This window comes from Sus scrofa, chromosome 15, assembly GCF_054392235.1.
Source record: "Sus scrofa isolate SSC_HxYL_T2T_F1_AM1 chromosome 15, Sscrofa_HxYL_maternal_Yorkshire_Landrace_v2.0, whole genome shotgun sequence".
Taxonomy (NCBI): domain Eukaryota; kingdom Metazoa; phylum Chordata; class Mammalia; order Artiodactyla; family Suidae; genus Sus; species Sus scrofa.
The window spans coordinates 112,609,913-112,631,568 of NC_139397.1; the positions used below are offsets into that span (position 1 = coordinate 112,609,913).

At 34.1% G+C, this 21,656-nt stretch overlaps 1 long non-coding RNA gene across 2 annotated transcripts in view; it reads right to left on the reverse strand.

Annotated features, from left to right (window-relative positions):
* Positions 1-1,472: 1,472 nt before the first annotated feature.
* Positions 1,473-21,656, reverse strand: part of LOC110257012 (uncharacterized) — a 209,415-nt gene continuing 189,231 nt past the window's right edge. The window contains exons 3-5 of one of the 2 annotated variants that reach the window (XR_014830011.1): positions 14,959-15,155; positions 12,792-12,873; positions 4,503-5,165 (exon numbers count right to left, since the gene is read on the reverse strand). This is a non-coding gene — a long non-coding RNA (uncharacterized LOC110257012). Of the gene's footprint in view, positions 5,166-12,791; positions 12,874-14,958; positions 15,156-21,656 lie in introns of both variants that reach the window. The other variant, XR_002339148.2, reaches the window with a different exon arrangement.

Here is a 21,656-nt window from a genome sequence, read left to right on the forward strand (position 1 = left end):
TATTTTCCCCAATATCACTACTTTCTCTCACATTCATCTCCTTTTCTTCTTAATCACAAAATGTCAGTAAGATTTTGCTTACATCCAAGAAGTCAACTCTTTTGTGAGACAATAGAGTGGTTTGGATTTTGTTCAATCCAATCTTGCCAGGGCTATAACCAGTACATGTGTGTCAAAGTTTCTGGTATGTGTGCAGCAGGAGTCCTAGTTCAGAGTGTCACCACCATGCTTTGTCCTCATTTCAGTTTTTGTGTTGTAAGAGTTATAAGAGTCTGGCTATATTAGCCACTTAAGGGCATCTCTTTTGTTTACCAGAATATAATTCACTATGTGCTCAGTACGAAGAAATTTTCTCACGTATAGAAAGTAAATAAATATTGGTCAATGAGTGAATGAACAGACATATGAATAAAATGAATGAATGAACCAATAATGAGGAAATCATACTTCCTTGCTTAGGTCGGTGCTAAATTTTCCAGGAGGGATACTCCTCTAATGAAAACCTTAAAACCTTTTGTCTATAGGAAAGGAAAATAAATTTTAAATATTTTAAATATTTTACTTCCTTCTCTTACATATGTGAGATTTATAATAGATTATTTATGGTGAATGGTTGCTTGCTTGACTTAAAAAACAAACCAGAAACTGAAATGAATTGTGTAGGGCATTTACAGTGAAATATAAATTAATTTAAAATATTACTCTGTAGAGTAATATAATTCTTTAATAAAATTAATAATTAAAATCTATGTTTTAAACTATAATATGTAATTATTATAAAATCACTGTTCACCTGTGCCCAATGTTTAATGTGAAGTAAAATGGAAAAGAAAATCTGCTTTACTCACTTTATCTGAGTTTAAAACCTAGAAGAAGTCAGGGGTGGCAGATGGCAGGGTAAGACCGTTATGAGTTTTGGTTGCCACTGAGACTGGCTGAGCAATGTCAAAGGCAAGATAGCCACACTTGCCAGATTTCAGCTTAGCATTGCCTCATGTAATAATTGCCTTTTTCTCTTGGAATAAAATACATACCATGGTCTTTTAGTAATAACCTGAAAAAGTAGGTAAATTTAAGTTACACATAATTCTTCAAATGCTTCTCAGCTTAATTACGCCTTATGTATTGTTGTTGAGACTTGAGAAAAAAACTCATTCTTCTTAGTCCAGGTGATGTTTTGTTTTTATCTTCCAAAATAAGAAAATAATCTACCTTTTTCTCAGCAATGCTGGATCCAAGCCATGTCTGCGACTTACACCGCAGATCATGGCACCAAAACCTTAACCACTGAGTGAGGCCAGGGATTGAACCCACATCTTCATAGATTCTAATTGGGTTCGTTAACCACTGAACCATGAAGGGAACTCCTTGCCTTCTTTATTCTGTGGATGAAGAGAGTTCCACTGTAATATTGGTGGCCTCAAAGGGCAAACATAAATTAGATTGTACTAAAATGCCAGCCTCAGACATAATTTCACAGCTTGTAATTATTTTAATGAAAATTGTGCTACTTGTAGAACACAAAATTTAGCTTATATTCGGTCATTTTTCATGGCCATAGAAGCAAAATTAAAATAACCAGAGTTAAGCATCTCTCATTTATTCTAAGATATTCTATTTAATTATAAAAACCATAAGCTTTTCAAAAATATGAAATAAAAATCTTAGCTAACTTTCAGAATACAGAATTTTTATTATAGTTCTAAAGTCTAAAACTGTTTTCATCGTGGACTTGGAGAATAGACTTGCGGCTGCCCAGGGGGAGAGGGAGAGAGTGGGAGGGATGGGGAGCTTGGGGTTAATGGATGCAAACTATTGCTCTTAGAATGGATTTACAATGAGATCCTGCTATGTAGCATTGAGAACTATGTCTAGATACTTACATTGCAACACAACAATGGGAAGAAAAAGTGTGTATACATGTATATGTAACTTGGTCCCCACACTATACAGTGGGAAAAAAATAATAAAACTGTTTTAATTACATATATAATATAAATATTACCTGTTAAAATCAGTTATCTTTGTCATTTTAACTAATAAAGATTTGAGATCCAATTGATTTCCTTATGCTTTAGAATTTAAAATCCATAAAAGACCCAATTCTATCAAATTTTATTTCTTCAAAAATTTTTGTGATATTTGTAGAAATCATATTAGTGATAATTGTCTGCTTACACTCTCCTAGCAGGAGAGAATCAGCAAATGACATTTTAAATATCTCCCACTTTATTATAAAGGAAATGTTCTTTAAATAAGGTTTATTTGAAATATCACTAAGAGGCGTAGAAAATAAAAGTGAAACAGCTATTTCTAATAACACTAAAATAACATCCAACTGTGGAGTCAGGGAGTCACAGTTGAAGAAGACAGAAAGAATTATTTTAATAATCAAATTTTCTGGTATTTTTTTTAAAAAATCTACCTTTTTATACAGAAAATCCTATTATCAAGTCCTTTTAAAAATAATTCTAATAGAGCCAGAAAATCATCCCCACTTATGACTCTATACTTTCTACACATGATTTCTTGTCCAGTCCGTGGAAATAGAATTCCATGTGTGTTGGAGCCACAAATTACAAATGTGGAAATATAACAGTTCCTACAGTTTAACTGCAGTGAGCCTGACATCTGGCAGCTACACTGCTGGGACTCTCCACTTGAGGGCAATTCTCTGCTCATTTTTAGGTTAGTGTAACATTTTCCCTGTGTTGCAACTTGTTGTGTCTCTAGTATAAATCGTTCTGAGATAGAAAAGAACAGCTGAGCATGAACTGATGGCAAGGGAAGGGAGCTCACAAATAAAGCCATTCTTCCTTATTCTTTCCCTCTCTCAAGAGGAGCATATGTTATATATGGCATATCACTTATAAATAGCATCAGGTGAGAAGAATGGTGACGTTTCTCTCATTCACTAGAGGTTGTAATTTGTTCTAGAATTTACTACTCTCTTAACTTTTTAAATTGTTTTTGTGTTTTTAGGGCCACACCTGTGGCATATGGAGGTTCCCAGGCTAGGGGTCCAATCGGAGCTGTAGCCACTGGCCTGTACCACAGCCACAGCAATGCCAGATCAGAGCTGCATCTGTGACCTACACCATAGCTCTTGGCAACACCGGATCCTTAACCGACTGATGGAGGCCAGGGATTGAATCTGCATCCTCATGGATGCTAGTCAGATTATGTTTCTGCTGAGCCACAGCAGGCACTCCTAGAATATACTACCCTCTTATCTTTGATTTATCCTATATTTTTATAGTTTGATTATCCTAAGTTGTTTTAAAATAGTTCCCAATAGTTATAAACGAGTAAATCAGTGCTTGAAGTTTCTAGGTCCAAAAGGTATTTCATGAGTTAGTTTTACCAAGATGAAATAATATTGGAATATGCTGTATTTTATAGTTATTTTAGAAAATGCACAATAGCTATTAGCATAACAAAAGCCATGGGAAAATAAGAGCTAAATCTTCAGTTAAGTTTTGCTCACCAGAATTTCTTAACTTCAGTGGCCCTTTTGACATAGATAAGTACTGTGTGGAAAAAGGTGGGAACAACTGAAAAGAATGATTTGGTTAAATAACAATCAAAAAATGCACATCTGTAGAAATAAATTTTAACACAATAAATTCAATTCCTAGTGAAATTTGATAGAAGGTTTAACAAGGGTAGTAAGTAATATCAAGAGGCTTTAGGCCATCTGCTTTACAAGACATATCCATGGGAAATGCTGGAAGACAGGCTGATATTTTTACTTCCTAGGATGTTCTCTACAGGTACTGTCATTATAGTTCATTTTAAACCAGGAGGAATCATAGATAAATAATACCAGCCATTTTTTACCATTCTGAATATAATGCTCTCATGTCAGCATAGTTTTAAAAATATAATCATCAATATTATGGAATTATGTGATGTGTTATTCTCAAGATCCAGAGGCAAATATCTTGACTTTCTCAATACCGGGATACAAACATGCAATTTTAAATAACAAGAATGTCTTTCAGTAAATTGTATGTTCCATCTGTCACAGTTTTCACATTTTACCATTGACAACATTTGTGATATGATCTAAGAAATTGTTCCCAGCAGGACCCATCATACTGAATAATAGTCTCTTTTATATGAGCAGGTTGTTAAATCAACAACACTTCCAATTTCAGATTAGAAATGAAAATCAACACTAAAGTTACTAGATGAGTTAAACTGATGAATTCTTATAGAGAACTATATGTGTGAATTTAGAAATGTAGTTAATGCAATACAAATAATTTTTTAAATTAAAAAAGATTATTAAAATCTGATTCTACTGTAGAAAGAAAAAATATGACTTCTTTCCTATGTGTCATACTAATTTTTATAATTAACTCAGTATATTTTGGGGGGTTCATTCAAGCTCACATCAACCTCTAAGGCAAATATAAGAAGTATTGCAACTGGTGCTTTTTTGGGGGTTATTTCTTGCTTCAGAACAAGCTACCCTAGAATATGGTGGTTGAAAATAATTTTGTTTTAGTTATATTTTTGTATGTAATTCAGCCAGGCCTCTCCAGATCTATCCTCTTGTATGTGGTATCTACAGGGTTCACTTAGAAGAATTCAGCAAAGAGCTGACTGGTGTAAAAGATCTGAGATAGCATCACTCATACGTCTGATGCCATACTGGGAAGTCTGGAAGGCTGTGCTCAGCTAGGCATGTTTCCATCTCCTTGCCATATCATTTCCTCTCCAAATGATCTATCCAGCAGAATAGTCTCATTTCTTACATGGATTCCAAAGTGAAAAATAAAAGGCTTCTAGTCCTCCGAAAGGCTAGGTCTGGATCAGATTAATTCAAGTAGTCACTGAGCAAGACTCGATATACAGGGAGTGAAATTAGACCTTAATTTTTGATGGAGGGGTATCAAAGAATTTGTGGACCTTTAAAACCTCCTCCAGTCTACTACCTACTGAAAAAAAAATTACATTTCTCTCATATGCAAAGTATATGCATCTATTCCGACGACTGCTGCAGATTCATCACATTAGGAGGTTGATGCAGATTCCAAGGTATAATCTTCTAAATCAGGTCCAGATGCAGATCAGTCACCTTGGGTGGGGCTCCTCAAGTACAATTTCTCTCTTTCAGAAAATGGGTGAAAGATAGCATTCATTGGTCCATATCAATTCTGAAATCAAGCAGAGCATATGATTAGCATCTTGTTCTATTTTGTAAGAGAGGTTCTTCATTGCTTTTAGTTCTATCTTCCGGGATCTTGGCTAAAATCTCTTAATCACCTTTTTCATAAGGATGACCTGTATTTTTGGATGGTCTGAGTAGTTTCTTAGCCTATTTCCTGCTTATAGAAGGGTTGAGGCATTAAGGGTTGTTTTCAATGATCTTTCAATTCAAACTCAGAATACTTCTGTGAGGAAAATTCTCTTAAGAACCTGTAGGTTTCCTATTTATGGTATTCAGAGTTACAACATGAGACAAAAGCTATATACGCAATCTTCAGACAGGCCAAATTTTGCTTTGATCTGAGTTACATGCTGTGAAACAATGACCTTAAGATTCTTCAAAATCCTAATGGATATTTTCTTCATGTTTTTCTCAGGTGTCAATAAAATGTTTTAAGTCCATACCCTTGGTACATTCATCTCTGTGCCATACTACACTGCAAGTGTCCTGGATTTTATCTTTGTTTTGAGTCTGTTTATTTCTTTGCAAGTCTTTTGGCCTCTAGAAGGATTGGGACCTAGTTTATTTTTTAAATATGATTTCTTAAAGTTACAGTTTATTTACAGTGTTGGGTCAATTTTTTGCTGTGTAGCGTAGTGACCCAGTCATATACATATATACATACACACACACATTCTTCTTTTCATACTATCTTCTATCATGTGCTGTCACAAGAGATTAGATATAGTTCCCTGTGGTGTACAGTAGGATTTCATTGCTTATCCCTTCTAAATGTAATTGTTTCCATATTCCAACCCCAAGCTCCCTGTCCATCCCACTTTCTCCTCCCTTCCCCCTCAGCAACCATAGATCTGTTCTCTATGTCTGTGTGTCTGTTTCTGTTTTGTAGACAGGTTCATTTGTACCATATTTTAGATTCCACGTATATATGATATCATATGGTATTTTTCTTTTCTTTCTGACTTCACTTATTATGAGAATCTATGGTTGTATCCAGGTTGCTGCAAATGGCATTATTTTGCTCTTTTTTATGGCTGAGTAGTATTTATACATATATATGTGTGTGTGTATATATATATATGTATGTATATATGTGTATATGTATATATATATATATATATATATATATATATATACACACACATTCTTAATCCATTCATCTGTTTGTGGACATTTAGGTTGTTTCTATGTCTTGGCTATTGCGAATAGTGCTGCAATAGCATAAGGGTATATATCTTTTTGAATTATAGTTTTGTCCAGATATAAGCCCTGGGGTGGCTTATAGTAGTTCTATATTTATTTCTCTGAGGAAACTCCATACTGTTTTCCATAATGGTTGTACCAATTTACATTACCACTGTAAAGGATGGTTCCCTTTTCTCCACACCCTCTCCAGCATTTGTTATTTGTAGACTTATTGATGATGGCCATTCTTACCAGTGTGAAGTGGTACCTCACTGCAGTTTTGATTTACTTTTCTCTAATAATTAGTGATGTTGAGCATCTTTTCATATGCCTATTGGCCCTCATATGTCTTCTTTGGAGCAGTGTCTATTTAAATCTTCTGCCCATTTTTTGATTGACATTCAAATATATATATAATACCACTTAGCAGAATTCCTGATACATAGTATGTACTTAGTGAATATTTCCTGTTACTTTATTATTCATTTTTAATTTTATAAATAACTTTATAAAAATCATCTTTGCCTTAAAAAATGCAAGCTGAAAATTAATTTTTCTACTCTGACTTTCTTTATCATTTGAACCATTATTTTTATATCAGATATCTTCTCTCTTGAATTCTTTGTTTGGAAAATTAATAAGATAGTTTTATTGTTATTAGAATTATAATTAATGTTATGTAGATTTATTAATTGTATCAAGCATTGTGTTTATATTTTACCAATGTTTACAGATTTATACACATTTTATTATAGCCAATTTACCCTGGGCAAAGAAAAAAATATATTCTTACTTTTTTATTATGTATAAGAAGAATATTACTAATCGTTGATATATTTCAAGGTAACATCTAATTTTTATAATGTTATCACAAATAAATTTCATGCAAATAATTGTGAAGAAGAAAATACTTCGAAAAAAATCACAATCTAGGAAAATCTTTACTAACTAGAATGATATGAGAGAGGAAAAATAGAGGGTCCATTATCTTTGCATTATTCATGTTTTAAATCTACTGACTGTAAAATACAGGAAAAGGCAAATAAAGCTATATAGTAGTTTCTGAAAAGGAATTTCAAGAGAAACAGCCATGAAAACTTGAAGGAACTATTTTTTACCCTGTTTCAAATGCCAGAAATGATCGTGACTTGCTTGTCAATTTTAGGTCACTTGGAAAGGATATAGTAACTGTGAAGTCATAAATTCCTGGAGTGAAATTGCTACAGAATGATTGAGGAACATGCTTCAAGTGAATTGGCTCTAGTCCTAAGAACTATCTATTCAAATACAGGAGAGAGCAAGCTAAAGTATTTCATATGTATCTATTATTGTTTTTTACAAGCAACTTTCAAGATCATTCATTTTATACAAATTTATGAAATCTAATACAAAAATCTTTATAAATAATGTTCAAAATATTCATGAGGATACTGGAGATCACTGTGTGGTGATAAATTTTGTATGCTGCATATAAAAGTAATATGGATAATTGGCAGTTAGAGCTATTTTTCCCAGGACTACGGCTTTTCCTTTTATGTATCATTTACAATATATACCAAGGGAATAAAGATAAATGATGTTTCACTACTTTTTATTCTTATAATTTTTTTTACACATGTCACCTATCACACCTTAAACTTAAATTGCACCCAACTAGCTACATAATAACTGTAATTCTTGGAATGAAAAATAGAAATTGATGACACTAACCAATTAAATTTTTAACATTTTCTACATTATTTGGGAACAATAAATATATCATAATAGGCAAAAAGCAACCCAAGTTCACACACACACACACACACACACACACACACCCAAAACTCATGATTTTGCTAAGTTGGCAAATGCAAATATTCTTGTCATTCAAATTTCTGACTCAAATTATTTTCCTTAGTCATCACCTGACAGATTTCAGACTAATGCATTTAGATCACATTTAAGTATATGTTGGAATGTCAGAGAATCACACATGTTCTCAACAATGTGAGGTGTAAAAGATAGCTAAGAGATGTATAAATAGAAAACGCTGATTGAATATTTGTATCACCATCTGAAATTTGAGAGGTATATTTACAGGCGAAAATGACATCTTTGCACTCCGGCTCAAGATCTAACTAAGCTGAAAATTAAAACATAGTAAAGAATAATCAAAGGAATCACTGTTGCTTAAACGAATGAGAAATTCCTTTCCTTCTTTCTCTGCCCCCCCCTTTTTCTTTTATGTTGGGGGAGGTGTTTTATGAAGAGTGAGAGGGCTGTCCTCAGGTAGCTCTCTTGTTATAAATTTGGAAAAATCTGTGGAGCCATTAAAACGAAGACATATGAAGAACATTTTAACAGTTATTTTCTCAATAATGGAAGAATAATATATTTATATCAATACTTGTTAAAAAAATACTCTGTCACATTTTATTTTCTCTATAATGTTTCTTACATTACCCTCAGAATCATCCAAAGATGCAATTGCGTATCTCATGTAATATGTATGGATTGTCCCTAATTGGGTATATTCTAATACAGACTCAATAACCACTGGTAAATGTGCTTCTGAGAAAATATAAAAATTTGAAGAGGGGGAACAACATAGGTTTAACATTGTATTACAAACTTTGTATTCCATAATGTTTTATAGTTAAATATGGTATTGCTATTGTGTTCACATAATTTTTATTAAGGCTTTAAAAAAATATAACAGTTCTTTTGAAGAATTATCCTAATTCTGGATAATCTAGAAATAGTATGTGATAAATTTGCACTTTCCATTCATATAAAATAGGCAGCCATATGTTATCATGTCTTCAAGATAAAGGAAAGCATATGACTCATAGCAGTTATAGAGGTTGAATTACTAATTCTGAAATTTCAAGCTGTGACTGAGGTAAAGTAACATTTTTTTTTTAATTTAGAAGTCAGAGTGAGATGCAATTAAAATGAGGTGAAGTTTTTAAAATATTTTATTGGTGTATATTAGATTTACAATTTTAAATTAGTTTCAGTTGTACAGCATAGTTATTCAATGTTTTTATAGATTATACTCCATTTGAAGCTATTGTAAAATGTCTATATTCCCTATGCTGTACAATATCTCTTTGTAGCTTACTTATGTTTACATAGTAGTTTGTAATCCCCTGCCTCTAATTTACCCCTCCACTTTTCCCTCTCCCCACTGGTAACCACTAGTTTGTTACCTATATCTGTGAGTGTTTCTGTTTTGTTATATTCTTTATTTGTTTTATTCTTTGATTTCACATACAAGTGATAACCTACAGTATTTGTCTTTCTCTGTCTGACTTATTTGACTAAGCATAATACTTTCCAGGTCCATTCATATTGCTAAATATGGCAAAATCTCATTCTTTTTTATGATTAGGTAGTGTTCCATAATGTGTGTGTGTGAGTGTGTATGTTTACATATATCACTTTTTTTATCCATTCATCTGTTGATGGGCACTTAAGTTGCTTCCATATCTTGACTACTGTAAATAATGATGCTATGAAAATTGGAGTGCATCAGTCTTTTTTAATTAGTATTTTTGTTCTCTTTGAATATGTACCCAGGCATGGAATTGCTGGGTCATATAGCAGTTCTGTTTTCAGTTTTTTCAGGAACCTCTACATTATTTTCAACAGTGGCTGCAAAAATTTATATTCCCACCAAAAATACTCGAGTTACCTTTACTCCACATCCTTAACAAAATTTGTTGTTTTGGGTCATTTAATGATAGTTGTTCTGACTGGTGCGATGTGATATGTCATTGTGATTTTGATTTGCATTTATTTAATGATTAATGATGTTAGCATTTTTTCATGGGCCTGTTGGCCATTTGTATACCTTCGTTGGAAAATTGCCTATTAAAGTCCTCTGTCCATTTTAAAATGGGTTTTTTTGACATTGAGTTCTATGAGCTATTTATATATCTTGGATATTTTCCTCTTGTCAGTCATATTATTTGCAGATATTTTCTCCCACTCACTGGGTAGTCTTTTAATTTTTTGATGGTTTCCTTTGCTATGCAAAAGTTTTTAAGTTTAATTAGGTCCCATTTCTTTATTTTTTTAATCTTATAATGATTTTAATTTTTTCCATTATAGCTGGCTTACAGTGTTCTATCAATCAATGGTTTGGGAAATAGGTCCCATTTCTTTATTTTTGTTTTTATTTCCTTTGCTTAAGGGGATGAGATTAAAAAATAAATTGCTATGATTAATGTCAAAGATTGTTCCTATCTTTTCCCCTAGGAGTTTTATGGTTTCCAGCCTTACATTTAGGTCTATGAATTTTGAAGTTTTTTTTTTGTTTTTTTTTTTTTGTTTGTTTTTTTTTTGGTATATGGTGTGAGGAAATGTTCTAATTTCATTCCAGAAATGAAATGAATTTTAATAATTTTCTTTGTTGATTGTGACCAGCTATACCATCAGTGCAGGTTCATGAATTATAACAAATGCCCCACTGTGTGCTTGTGTAAAGAAGGGGTACACAGGATATCTCTGTACCTTCCCCTCATAGTTGGCTGTGGATCTAAAAATGTTCCAAATGGTAGTCTTAATACATTTTTTTAAAGTAATGCTGAACAAGTACACAACAAACCTGTAATATTAGTTGAGTAAATTTTATGACCAAATATTAAAACTGAAACTGGTTTTATCTACAAGGAAAATAGGAACTAAAGAGCACTGAACGGAATAGCCAGTTTATAGGCATAATTTAGAGGAAATACAACAGTCCAAACATTTTAGAGGTGGAAAATACTTAGTTGTGGCCATTAAGAGAAAGCTTCATAGAAGACGGAATCAAGAGCATAGAAGTAACACCCTTTTTGAAGACCTCTGAAGGTGTCTAGTGGATCGTTCTTACTCTATAGAATTGCTCCCAGAAAGCTTAAGGACACCGTGCCACAGAAACTTAAGGTGCCAAATTTACCTGTAATCAAGTTTAGAGATTAAAAACTATCTCTTAAAATTATGTTTATGGATCTTGAACATGAAATTGACTTCAGTGTTGTACTCTTATACACCTGGATTTCGTCATATGATGACTTGGGGAGCTTTTGCTTCAAGGAAGAGAAGAGACAGGAGGAGAAAATCCAAATCTTAACTACACTTTTGAGCCAAGCCCAGCCATGCTCAGCTAAATTAAGTGACTCCAATCTAACATGAAAGTGGGAGAGCAGGGAAAAATTTAAAAAACCCGATAACAACATCAAAAAAAAAAAAAAAGATGCTTAATTCTGTAAGGCAGTGTATTTCTTCTTTTTCTTTCTTTTTTGGCCACACCCATGGCATGCAGAATTGCCTGAGTCAGGGATTGAACCCACACCACAGCATCAATCTGAGCTGCTGCAGTGACAACACTGGATCCCTAACCCACTGTGCCACAGGAGAACACCAAGCCAGTGAATTTCAACTTTGTGTTTTATAAAATGATAATCTAGATTGCTTCATTGCAATAACAGCACACACCAAAATTTATTATATAACTATAATAAGCCAACTTTGTGTTAGATAATGTGAATACAAAGATGTGTAGAAAATTCTCTTTGACTATATTTTAATCAAATTGCTAGTGATGTCAAAATAACATAACATTTAAAATCATAGTAGAATTTTTCTTTTTTTTTGGTCTTTTTTTTTGCCATTTCTTTGGGCCACTCTCGCGGCATATGGAGATTCCCAGGCTAGGGGTCTAATCGGAGCTGTAGCTGCTGGCCTACCCCAGAGCCACAGCAACGCGGGATCCGAGCCTCGTCTGCAGCCTACAGCACAGCTCAGGGCAACGCCGGATCGTTAACCCACTGAGAAGGGGCAGGGATCAAACCCGAAACCTCATGGTTCCTAGTCGGATTCCTTAACCGCTGCGCCACGACAGGAACTCCAAAAAAAAAAAATCATAGTAGAATTTTTGATAGGAAGATGGCTAAAGAATTACATTACTTAATGCAGGTCATTTCTTCCCTCAAATTCATTATTGCCTGGGAGTTCCCAGTGTGGCTCACCAGGTTAAGAACCCAACTAGTATCCTTGAGGATGTGGGTCTGGTCCTTGGCCTCATGCAGTGGGTTAAGTACCTGCCAGTTGCTTCAAGCTGCAGTGTAGGTGGTGGATGTGGCTCAGATCTGGCATTACTGTGGCTGTGGCGTAGGCTGTCAACTGCAGCCCCCAATTTGACCCCTAGCCTGGAAATTTCCATATGCCGCAGGTGCAGCCCTAAAAAGACAAAGAAAAAAAAAAGTATTATCTGAATTTGTTTGTCTCAATGATTTTCCCTTTCTCTAAACCTGTGATTTTGCAATCCCACGTGATTTTAGGAATGTTAAGAGCTTACATTTAGTTATGGTCAAATTGATAAACTAGTAGACATCACACACATGAAAATGGTTTTTGTAGAGCAGATATCTCAAGTGTTACAAACAAATTTATAACTTACCACCAGTGTGAGGATTATCTTCTTTCTAAGTCCTTGATTGAGCAGGACCCCAGTGTTTTGGGGGGAACATAAATACGTTACTCTAAATATGAATACATAAATAAAAATAAAAAGAATGGAGAGTATCTAAATTAACGTATGCTGACAATTTAATTCTGTTTATTTGCTTATTTGTTCAATGCCTGTTGAGTGGGATTTTAGGTTCTCAAAATGATGTCTAATGGTGTAAATCCTAAAATAGAAGAATAAACTAAAGTAATGTATTTCTTATTGCAATGATGAAAAAACCTTAATAGACTTTGGGGAGATGCTTTGGGTCAAGGATCCAGCATTGTTGTCACTGCTGTGGCTCCAATCACTACTGTGACTGAAGTTGATCCCTGGCCCAGGAACTTCCGCATACTACAGACACAACCAAAAAAAAAAAAAAAAAAAAACCACAAAACAACACACTTTAATAGATTCTGAAATAAATAGCTGTTGTATAATAAATGCATTACGAAAATATATATGTATATATATGTTACATTTGTCAACTTTTTTAATATGTATTATCTATTGCATAAACATTATATCATATATTACTATATAACTTTATCACTCATTCAACAAACAATTTGCAGGAGTTCCCATTGTGGCTCAGAGGGATAAGGACCTGTGAGGAGGTGGACTGGATCCCTGGCCTTGCTCAGTGCGTTAAGGATCCTGTATTACTACAAGCTGCAGGGTAGTTTGCATATGCACCTTGGCTGTTGTGTAGACTGACAGGTGCAGCTCCAATTGGACCCCTGGCCCAGCAATTTTCATAAGACACAGGTGTGGCTATGAAAAGAAAAAGCATGTTTTTATATAGAGACTAAAATATAAAATCCAAATGTTCTTCCATTTCAAAGTGTTTTTAACTTATTTTCTTTAATTTTTTTATTCAGCTTTCATTGGCATTTCATTTCATACCTATATGAATAAATAGATGAAAACATCTCCTGACTAAAAGATGAAAACTACTTTAGTGAGTTATGATAGAACATGTAAGTAAAAGATTCTTCCATTTTTTAAAATAGGATAAGAAAAAATGATAGCTTACCCTTTATTTTTTGTTTGTTTGTATTTTTGCCATTTCTAGGGCTGCTCCTGCGGCATATGGAGGTTCCCAGGCTAGGGGTGTAATCAGAGCTTTAGCCGCCGCCCTACACCAGAGCCACAGCAACGTGGGATCCAAGCCACATCTGCAACCTACACCACAGCTCACGGCAATGCCAGATCCTTAACCCACTGAGCAAGAGCAGGGATCAAACCTGCAACCTCATGGTTCCTAGTTGGATTCATTAACCACTGAGCCACGAGGGGAACTCCAAGTTTACCCTTTATTTTAGACTGTAACAATTGTATTAGAAAATATTTGTGCATCATGTTTAATGTATTAAATCATATGGATAGCCATCGAGCATTAAGTAAAAATGAGAATGTTGTTTTTTAACAATTAACCCTACTACCTCCAAGTTTTTCATGCCTTTTTTTAAAGAGGCAAATTAAGATACTAATATATCAGTGTCATTTGCACAATTCAGTCTCAAGTTTCTGATATATTACTCATCATTATTTGTCATGTTTTGTACAGATTTACAAGCTTTATTATGAATTTTGCATTCTTCATCATTTACAGTTAAATGTTCTAATACTTTCACATAGTTAATAATACATTATAATCCATTAAATAAAAGCCATGTTTAATACCCTTACATTTGATTGTTTTAATTAATAATTTTAGACTCTTTTAAAGAAGAGAATGACAAGGTTAAAAGTAAGATCATTTTGGGGTAGTGGAGGAATCCATGGAAAGAAAAAGACTTCTTAAGACTAAAAATTAGCTATAATTAATGTCCATTCTTGAGTGGACAGTTTATTTGCTATATGGATTCAAGTTGACTGACATCTTTATTGATTAATTTTATTTTGTCAAAATATATATGTCTTTAAGCTATAAAAGCTTTTATATCAGTTAGTCTAAAGTGCTATCTGAAAACAGCTGCAGGGTAGAATATTTAAAACAAAATCAATATTGAGTCTCCTGTTGTTGATAAATAATATTTTGCTGACCTTCACCACTCTGAGTGACATTTTTTTTTTCCTGCTTGGCAAACAAGGCACAGGGGCTAAGGATACTCACTGTCAGATATTCCTTGGCTGCCGGAGGTCAACAGAAAAATGAAGGTAGTCAAAGAGATGCCACCAGCTTCTGTGCCAGACGAGCAAGATTCCAGATTTAGGTTATGTTTATGTGACATTTATCTAATAAGGAAGGCCAAGCAGAATGATAAATGCTTTTCACTGTGTCTGTGCAGAAATGGGTTTATAAACAAGCACCTGCCATAAATCACAAAAACAGCTTTGTCAAAAGTAACTAGAGACTAGATGCATCTTTATAATTACTTGAGACATCTTGTGTCCTGCTTTCATATCCTCCAGTGTGCTCTTAGATCAACTATTTTATTGTGCTTTAAACCCAAATTACTTTCATTCCATTTAATACATGCATTATGGCTAGAACACTTTTAGGGTAATTCCTTAATTATTGCATTAGAATCTATAAATATGTCTGGGTATGATGGTTAGATGCCAATAATAAAATACCCCAGATGAACCTACCATCTTTTGTCCAATTTTCCAGATCTTTTTTTCCTCAATAGTTATCACTCTTTCTTTTAACACATTTGATCTTTTCACATGTGTATAGTAAGTTAGTGATTTCCAGATTTGAAAAAAGACATGTTCAGAGAAATCAATATTTTAGTCTGGATAGTGGCTGAAAGATTTTATCTGGAAGTTTTAACCATGTTAAGCAATATATTGAAGAATAAAACAAATGAACACTTAGTAATAGAAATAAGACCAAAAGTGTCAAAAAATTTTTTAGAAAGATATGATACATTGAAAAGTATTATGTCACGTTCTAGCAATTTTTCACTCTACAGTATTATCAACCATCAAGGAATAGTTTGAGTGCGAGAAGATACTCAATTCATAATAGATATTCACAGCATAAAGAATAAAAGTTTAGAGAGAACAACAGCTTGAACATAAAAGCAGATTGAATTTGACTTCCTTTAAAAATTTATTTGTATTTCCTCCTGTGGCTACAATACTTAATTGATGCACAATTGCTCTAATAGTGTTTCTTCATATTGGTTTACAAAAGAGCTTTGCAGTAATCATAGAGTAGAAAGTGCAGAGCTACAGAATAAATGTCTTAGCACGTAGGTCAGCCCATTTAATTTCTCTTTCAAATTCAATTGTTCACCTGCTGTGCTTATTAAATACAAGCATACTGTCTGTATTTGAATGCACTGCCTGTGTCATTTTGGCACTGTCTACCTACTGCCTTTGCCATTTCTAATGAGAGCTGCCTGTGTCAGAGCAAATCTCTAGAATTAAAATTAGGTATACTTTTTGACATGCATTTTGTAGATATTCAAATTACCATATAACTAATTTATAATCATGGCATCGCCACTGGCTAATCAACTTATTATTTTTATAGTAGCTTGAGGAACAACACACACTGCCAAAGGGAACATTTTAAATTAGTCAGGTTAGTGAGTTATGTGAGTTGCTTGGTTATTATGAACAATTAAGAATGCTTTGGGATTTCAATACATTTAATGTTTGGATACTCAGGTATTTGTTGATAGACTGATGGAAATACTATGTAAAGAAGAACAATTTTTTTTTTTTATTTTAAGCTGGTCAGAAACAACAAAGACAATCATTAAAAGTATCTGGAGATTGGAGATTGGAAATCCCATCGTGGCACAGTGGTTAACAAATCCAGCTAGGAACCATGAGGTTGTGGATTTGATCCCTGGCCTTACTAAGTGGGTTAAGGATCCGGCGTTGCCGTAACCTGTGGTGTAGGTCGCAGACGTGGCTCAGATCCCGCGTTGCTGTGGCTCTGGCATATTCGGGTGGCTACAGCTCCAATTCGACCCCTAGCCTGGGAACCTCCATATGCCGCAGGAAGTGGCCCTAGAAAAGGCAATAAGACAAAAAAAAAAAAAGTATCTGGAGATTGATAAAAAGGTTTAAATTGGGGAATATTTATTTAACAAAAACTACTGAAACTTGGAAAGAACAGTGGGAAATCATAACATTCAGCTATACGCTGCATAAATTTCTCCTCCATCCCCACATGCCAATACACCTGTACCTTGTAGAAGGCCTGTTCTTCAGGGCATGGAGGCCAAGTGACAGTTTCTTACTCAGCTCCCTGAAATGGGAGAGACATTCTAGATGGATTTATCAGCCATCAAACAGGACATATCTTACTTTCCACAGTTAAAGGGGACAAGAATATTTTCAACAAATGATGTGGGGATAATTGGAATATCTACATGCAAAAGAATAAAACTTGGACCCTACTCCATATCACACACAAAAATTAACTCCAAATAGTTCCTAGGCTGAAATCAAAGAGCTAAATCCAAAGGTATAAAACTCTTACAAGAAGATAAATCTTTGTAACTTTGAATTAGGTAATAATTTATTAGATATAACACCAAAAGCACAATTGATAAGAGGAAAAAAATAAATAAATTGGACCTCATCAAACTTAAAAAAATTTTTTTTCTGAAAATAATCCAAGCAAGAAAGTAAAAATGTAAAACACAGAAAGTGAGAAAACATTTCCAAATTATTTATGTTATGAGGAAACTGTATAAAGAATACATAAAAATTCTTATAATAATAAAAGAACAATGTATAGATATACAAAAAATGCAAAATAGACAACCCAAGTGTTCATCAGCTTATGAATATGTAAACCAAATATGGTAGATTCATGAAATATTATTCAATATTATTAAATATGATATTGATGCATTCAATATCATAGATGAACCTCAAAATGTTATACTAAGTGAAAGAAGCCAATCACAAAATACCATATGAAATATAAATAAATTTTTAAGTAATTTTTACAATAGGTAAATCTATAGAGACAGAAATTAGATTAGCGATGGCATGGAGGTGGAATAATGGTTGGGAAGGAAAAATGATTATTAACAAATACAGGGATTTTAGGGATTTGGGAGTAGGTGATGAATATATTCTAAAATTAAACATTGATGGTTGTACCACTCTGTGAATATACTAAAAAACATTGATTGTACACTTTATTTTTTATTTTTATTGTTTTCTTTTTAGGGTCACACTTGCAGCATAAGGAAGTTCCCAGGCTAGGGGTCGAATTGGAGCTACAGCTGCCATTTTATGCCACAGCCACAGCAATCTGGGAATCGAGCCACATCTGTGACCTACACTACAGCTCACAGCAACACGGAATCCTTAAGCTACTGAGCTAGGCCAGGGATTGAACCCACGTCCTCATGGATAATAGCTGGGTTCATTACTGCTGAGCCATGACAGAAACTCCATGATTGCACACTTTAAAAGTATAACATTTTTATTATGAAACACATCTTAATAAAGTAGTTGAAAATTATAAGAATATTTGTCAAAGTTCTGTTCAAAGGTTTAAAAAGCAATGACCATACATTCATGTTTCAGATGTTGACAAAAGTTTATTTTCTCTGAATCACTGAAAATTATTGGTATAAGATCTAAAAGAAAAAGAAACCTAGAGAACTAAGCCCATTACTTAAGACTAAGAAGCTGAGCTTGTAAATACCCCATGAGTAAGAAAAGAAAATGTATGTCATGGCCTCTAAAGCAAATGAGGAAAAGTAAATGTTCCTCCACTTGAACTGTGGTCACACGGCTGAACAATACACATAAAGCTGTACTGAAAATAGACCCGATAAGGACAAAAATTCTTGTTCAAATCGCATCAATCTTTGATAAAATTAAAAAGGATATGAGAATACTGTGATCTTAGCCTAGCCATCTTGCAGAACAAATTTAAATCCTCTCTGGAATGAGATTTTACCATTCAGAACATTAAATTGTATGCGAATTGTCATATACAATAAATTGACCAAATGGAAAGAACACACAATAGAAACAATTAAAGGGGATATAGAAATTTAGCAAAAACTTTGAAGTAACCCTTCTTCTTATGTTTGTTTAACTAAAAGATGAAGATAAATATTTTTATTATTGAGGTGGGGCACTATAAAATAAGAAAAATAATTAAACTATGTGGATGACTTAGTATTTTAACCTCAGTTTATGAGCAATTAGAAGAAAATATATAGACAGACAAAAAATGGATAATAGAGAGAAAAGCCAAAAGACTTGTTTGCAATATCATGAAACATAGCAATATACTTTGATTTTGATCTCCAGGAGAAAGGAGGCGGGGTTGATGGGAAACTTGGAGATAAAAGCAGTAATGTCAGCATCATGGTGGCATGAGATAGATGCCTTCTTTTTCTCTCCTTCAGTCTACAACTAGCAGAAAATCCGTAACTCAAAAGGTTCCCTCTGCCAAATTCGCCAGGACTTTGGAGAAGCCCACATATCTGTATTTCTGAAGGTGAGTATATTGGAACATGTAGAGAGGGCAGAACCTAGGGAATATCAGAAGCAGTACCCACATTCACAGCCTACTGGCTGCAACAGCTGAGCCCACAGTCCCAGAAAACCTGGTAATAGCATCAGAGGTGGTGCATACAACTACAGCCTCCTGGTCACAGTGGTGCCCATGGTCACAGGGAACCAGGCAGCATCAATGGCAGGGCTCCTACCCCTGTGGTGCTGCCCATGACTCCAGGCCCCCCTGTCTGTGGCAGAAATTCTCTTAAACCTAACAACCCCAGGCATGGTGAAGGTATCCATAACCCCATCTCTGCCCTTGACCATTTCCGCTCCCAGCTGCAGCAGCAGTGCATGAAACCCAGTTGAATTCAGGTGCAACAAAGATGCCCACCTTTCTAGTGCTCCTGGTAGCAACACCAGTCACAGCCGTGATATTGGCAGCAGTAAGTCACCAATGACCCTGGAAGCACAAGCAATGATGATAAGGGCACTGACAACACTTGTGGCAGAGACAGTAGAGAATGGAAGGTGTGAATTCTCAACTCTAGCCAGAGGCAACTCAAGTGAAAACAAACAAAATCTTGGGCTATTGCACCACCTACTGAAACAAAAGAAAAGCCTCTATATTAAATTGTTAGAAACAAGGTAAACAAAGCTTTACTGATAAGAAAGGTGTTCACTACTTCAAATGTGTCAGCAGGGGATCCACCCATCAAGCACCATAAAGTACGATGGTAACATAGTATCACAAAAAAGAAAAGGACAATTCTGCAGAAACTAAACTTATGGTCATGGAAAACTGCATTAACTGATAGAGAATTCAAAATAGCTGTCATGAAGAAACTCTACGAGCTACAAGAAAACTCAGAAAGGCAGTTCAATGAGCCCAGGCATAAAATTAATGAAAAGAAGTTATACTTTAAATACCAAAGAGATTAGGAATATATAAAAACCAAATTCTGCAGCTGAAAAACTCAATACATGAGATAAAGATTACATTAGAAATCACTGGAAATATGATGGAAGGAAAGCATATAGAAGAGAGAATTATCAGTCTTCAAGATGGAAATACAGAAGTGACAGCTATAGGAGAGAAAACTAAGATTTAAAAAAAAAAATGAAGAACCTCTATGACAACATTTGAGTCCAAGAAAAAGCTACATAAACATAACGGATATCCCAGAAGAAGAAGAAAGGTAGAAGAGAGCAGACTTTTTTTTTTAAAGAAATAATAACTGAGTACTTCTCAAACCTAGAAAGGAATCAGACATACAAGTCCATAAGGGTGATATAACACCTAATTATCTCAGTGCAAAAGATTTTTCATGACACATGTTACATTAAAATTGTCAAAAGTTAATGATAAGGAAAGAAAGACCTTTAGAGGAAACTAGGGGGAAAAAACCCTGTAACCTACAGGGTTAGGCTTTGTTAGCCTATCAGAAGATCTTTCAGTTGTAACTCTGCCAGCCAGGAGAGTAGAATGATAAAACACTGAAAAATAAAAACTGTCAGCTAAGAATACTCTATTTAGCCAAGTTATCCTTCATATATAAAAGACAAAAACTTTCCCAGGCAAACAAGGCTGAGGGAGTCCATCACAATTATACCTGCCTTATAAGAAATGTTGAAAGGAACTCTTCTACCTAAAATGAAAAAAAAAAAGCTACAATTTTGCAGCTGTATGTAAGAATAGGCTTTAAAATATTTAATTTAAGCATAAAGGTTAAAAAGAAAAAAAATAATTAAAAGTAATGACAGCTACCTCAACTGGTAACAAACTCACAACATAAAAAGATACTACAAAAACATAGAAGGGGAAGAGGAAAAGGATGGCACCTATACAGGCAAATGAAGATAAGATGCTATTAACAGGACTATTTCATTTTGAGATGTTTTATACAAACTTCATGGTAACCAGAAAATAATAATCTACAATATAGACACAAAGCATAGAAAAAGAAGAAACTGAGAAAAACTGAGAAGAAACTGAGAAGTCCATGAAACTGAAATGGCAGATAGAAACACAAAGAAAATGCAAATCCAAACCACCAAGAGATATCACCTCATATCCAGTAGAATGACTATCATCAAAAAGACAAAAAGACAAAATACAAAAAAAAAAAAAAAAAAAAGCAAACAAACAAAAAATAAGTGTAGGGAGAATGTGGAGAAAAGGAAACGCACTGTTGATGGGAATATAAATTGGTGCAGCCACTATGGAAACAGTATAGAGATTCCTCCAAAAGTCTACTACCATTTGGTCTAGCTATTTTGCTTCTGATTATTTATCCAGTGAATACTTGTGAATACTTTAGTTTTCACACTCTTTCGAATATATATATCATATATATTTTTTCACCCCTATGTTCA